Source organism: Cinclus cinclus, chromosome 1 (genome assembly GCF_963662255.1).
Source record: "Cinclus cinclus chromosome 1, bCinCin1.1, whole genome shotgun sequence".
In the NCBI taxonomy this organism is placed as follows: domain Eukaryota; kingdom Metazoa; phylum Chordata; class Aves; order Passeriformes; family Cinclidae; genus Cinclus; species Cinclus cinclus.
Window position 1 is genome coordinate 121,977,036 of NC_085046.1, and position 4,666 is coordinate 121,981,701.

Below are 4,666 nucleotides of genomic sequence, written 5' to 3' on the forward strand. Positions count from 1 at the left end.
GTTTTGAATTCTAGCATAGACCTAAATAAAAATAAATATGACTGATCTTAATCCCTAAACCATGTACAGCATAAAACTGTAAGGCGTTTTAGATTTCATCACACTTAATAGACTCTACTCAAGAGTATTTCATGCTTTTCTGAGGTGTTGCACATCTTACCTGTACACATTGGCTATGTTGGATTCACTTCTGTAGAGAGGTTCTTTAGCTTTTACTTACAAAGTATGGGGTGTTTTTCTTGTCCACTGATGTTGACTTGAAACTACCTTTGGAATGGAAGCTGTATTTTACTGTTCTAAAGTGAAAAAAACCCCACAGTTTGTTGTTATATTTGTTGTATGTTGTTGTTACTACAACTCAATACAAATACTCCAGTACAAAGCCAGTGCAGATTCAGATATATCAGCTAAAAGTTACATGGTAGGTTTTTATTTTGGACGTCAATTAAATAATTCTGTGCACTGACTTTCTTGTAATTTAGGGGAAAAGACAAACCAAAATAAATCATCAAAATACATAACAAAATAATGACGATGTGTTAGTTATACAATTACAATTAAATTATGCAATTTTTTAGTGGAGGAACTGAGACAGCACAATCTGATATGTTTGACAATAGCACTGATATTTTGAAGTAGAGTACCACTGTGGATCATAATACCATAAAATGTCTGCTATGCCTAGCCCTAGTTTATGGCATAATTGAAACAACACCTATATAATGTGGCTCCAGATAAAAGATGTAAGAATAAAATTACTATTAAAATAATTCCTCTACTTGTAGTTACAAAACTTTAGATGTCTGCTCAACCCATTGGTTGGGTGCTCAACCGTTTTGGAAGCTCTGTGTATTTTGCATATTTTAGAAGTTGCTGCAAAATCACAGAAGCTAGAAGTGGGAGAAATTTGTTAAATGAACTTGTACAGCTCCCACTCACCCAAAACTGCTCCCTACAGTATACTCTCTGAAGTTTTGTCCAGTTTATATTTAAATGACTCAAGCAATGGGTCTCCTACAGCCTCCCTTGAGTGGATGCTTATAAAGGATATTGAATCTTACTTGTAGAACATTGTTCTATGCCCTTTGGCCTTCATGTTCCTTCTTATGAAAGTAAAAGTTCTGCAAGTAAAGATTGTCTGGAAGGGAGAGTTGATACTTGTCAAGATGAGCCAACTTTATTTTCCAGAATCTTGTCTATAAATGCCCAGATAATCTTGAAAGTTAAGGCCTTCTTCCAAATTCTGGTCTCCATCTATTCCCAAAATTTAAAAATTATTACAAATTACTCTGGAAGGTAGAATATAAAATTTTCTGATTTCATATAATTTCAGCAATAAAGAAAGTAAGTGCCTCACCCTACTGACAGTTGTTTATACCTCCTCCCTTCGATACCACGTAAATTATAACAGTAAAATATTTGCTGTGTGGCAAATGGTGAATGTCAAAATGCACAATGTTTATAATAGATTCAAAACTGTATAGGGCCTTCAGTTGTGTCTCTAAAATACAGATAACCCAAAATTTTGCAACTACAAGTAGAGGAATTATTTTATTTTCATAATCCTATACATTGTGTTATTTTCTACCATGACCACATCAGAAAAACTAGAGATTAAAATGCCTGTAAATCACACATATCATGTTGACAAACCTAATACTAACTACTGGAATTTGTATTTTGCCATTTTTCTTGACACATAGTCAAGCATCTTCAAAACACAAGCTTTGCATGTCTGTACATGTAATTTTTAAATTTATTTTTTTAAATTATTGTAGTGAAATTAGGCATGGAATTCATCCTAATGAAAATACTCCTACAGAATAGTTCTCACACAAAAATGAAACCCTCAGGGGTGACTGGCTCATGTGACAGATAATGTTTAACTAAGAAATTAGCACTCGTGTGTGCATGTATATGACAGCTATAAACTAGCTTGTTCTTTTAAAATAATTTTTAAAAACATATGGAAATTTAGGAGAATGTATGATGATATAGAAAAATACCACTGAAAATGAGAACAGAACTTCCCAATAAACTTCCCAGTTAGCTTAGTGGTAGGCTACTTGCATTAAAGAATTTACATGTTATATACCTGTAGATTTAGAACTTTGTGAAAATGAGGAATCTAATTTCCTTTTTAATATTTAAGTTTTCTAAAGAACCTTTAATCAGCTAACTTAGAACAACAGTGATAGAATACTATAGGATTTCCATAAATCATACAAGGAAAAACATTCCTAAGTAAAGCCCGTGGTTTTTTTTTATATTAGTTACATTCTGGTTGTACCCAATGGGAAAAGGCCTTTTTAGGAACATGTTGTCTTCTAATTTGGCTGATCAGGTGAGAATTAAACCTTTTTTTTTTTTTTTTTTTTTCCCCAAAACTAATAATACTGGATTCAGCAAGGTTGCCATGAGTTCTGTTAGGAATAAACACCATGTTTTAGTGGTCCACAATGCTATTGTTTCTCATTGCTGTCTGGAAGGCTTGGTAAATGGTGTGATATCAAACAATAGTAAGTAAACCATAGTAGTAAGGGGTTTTTGATTCTCAGTGGCATAGTAAAAAGACCAATGTAAAATGAAATTAATTAAGGCAAAGAAATTATTTTAAGAAATAATAAGACCTTGCTACAAAATGTGAAGAAAAAAACCAAACCAAATCAACCAAGACAAACCTAGAGTCTAAACTAGTATATGGCTAGTAACTCTGCAAACACCTTTTGGACAGGAAGGGTGTTGAAGGGATGTTTCAAAAAATAGGCAGAGATGAAGTGAATGGGATTTTGCAAGAAAACCAGTTCAACACTGTAGGAAGCATCAAAGTGAAAAACAGATTGCCTGCTGGCTTGGGGTCTGATGGGAAAAGTCCCTCAATAGTGGGTGATTTGTAAACTCACATTCTTACTTCAAACAGTAGGTTGCCTGCTCCCTACTGTTTGAAGTGAGTTTAATATTCATAGGCACATCTACAAGCTATTTACTCTGACTGAAGTGATAGGTGGTTTTTTAGTACTCCTGTTCCACATGATAGGGCTGCTTTGTGACCCTTCTTCCACAACACGTGTTTTTGGGACTCGAGCATCGGTAGGCCAGGTTGTTATATTAGTTGAACAGCTTCTTCCCGAAGAAAATCAGAGAACTGGGAGGGAGCGGAATCACAGCCTTCTGGGACCCCTTTCTCTAAATCTTACAGATTCTTGGGTGCAACATGTATTTGCAGAAACTCTGTGGCTTACATAGTATTCTTACAAAGACAGACAAATCCTTACTTCCTATGGTAATTTCAGAGATTTCATGCCATATTTATGAAAACAAAGGTCTTAAAGTTGACGGCCTGGCCAAAAATCAGTCTGGGTAAAAGTCCTCTGCATCTTCAAATTCCCCACTCTTTTCCACAGAGAAATGGTCTTCATTTCCTTTCCAAAGCCATGCAGTACGGCATTGCTGTAGAGAAATAAACAGCTGCTCTGTTTCCCCTACCCCATATATAATAGGCATTTCACAGAGACTGTTTATACCAGTTTAGAACCTGCTACGGTGAAAAATACTAACTACATTTAAAATTAATTATCTATATAATCTTTTGGTGTTTTGCCAGAACATAGATCTTCTTTTGCTTCCCCCCATAGCTATTAATTACTATAATTGCTATTTTATTTCTTACACATACTTATCAAGTAGTTATCCACACTGTCTGTCTGATGACCCTGTTAATATTGCATAAAATTCCCCTGATCAAATTGCTTAGGGTTTTTATTGGAATAACTCACCATTTCAATGAGACACAATTGTTTTAGAAGAGATGGTGTGAAAAGTATGTGGTGATATGTCATTATTTGTTAAAAAAAGATTTTGTTGACACTAGTATTTAAACAGTCATAATATGCAGGAGCTAATTCAATGTCAAGGCGTTAGAACGCACTGTTTTAAATCCTTGTTTTCAGTTCAAAACAAGAAAACTTGTAGGAGTGCTTAGTTTTAAGGTGCACTAGAAAGCTGAACATTAAATAATTAAGCGAGGAAGAAAGTCCACCTGAAACTTATTTTAAATCATTCCTGGTTCTGTTATGTACTTCTACCTTTCCTTTTTAAATATAATTTATAAACTGTTTCTATAAGAAATACTTCATAGCTCTTTTAGTTCATTTTTATGTTTACTGATTTATGAATCTTATATGATGTTATAAAAATTATTTCATTTTCCATTTTTCATTTAAGGGATTTTTGAAGTCAATCTTTCTTTCTTTCTTTCTTTCTTTCTTTCTTTCTTTCTTTCTTTCTTTCTTTCTTTCTTTCTTTCTTTCTTTCTTTCTTTCTTCCTTCCTTCCTTCCTTCCTTCCTCCCTCCCTCCCTCCCTCCCTCCTTCTTTCCCTATGACACACAGGTACACACATTCCTCATGTTGGTCTAGTTGGTCTGACAGCACGGGTTGATCTTTCACACCTCACTAAACTTCAGACACAGGAAGTGAAGAAATGATTGCCTGTGTGAAACTCAAAACTCCTTATGACCATTGATACCATGGAAATGAGGGAAAAAAATAGATTAGCTGAGATTTGTGGACTGGGAATCCCTAGTCTGGAATTCATAGACACTTATGACCAGAGAGATTTGCTTTCTGCTTTACACAGGCCATAAAACTTCTTTTAGTCTTTCATAT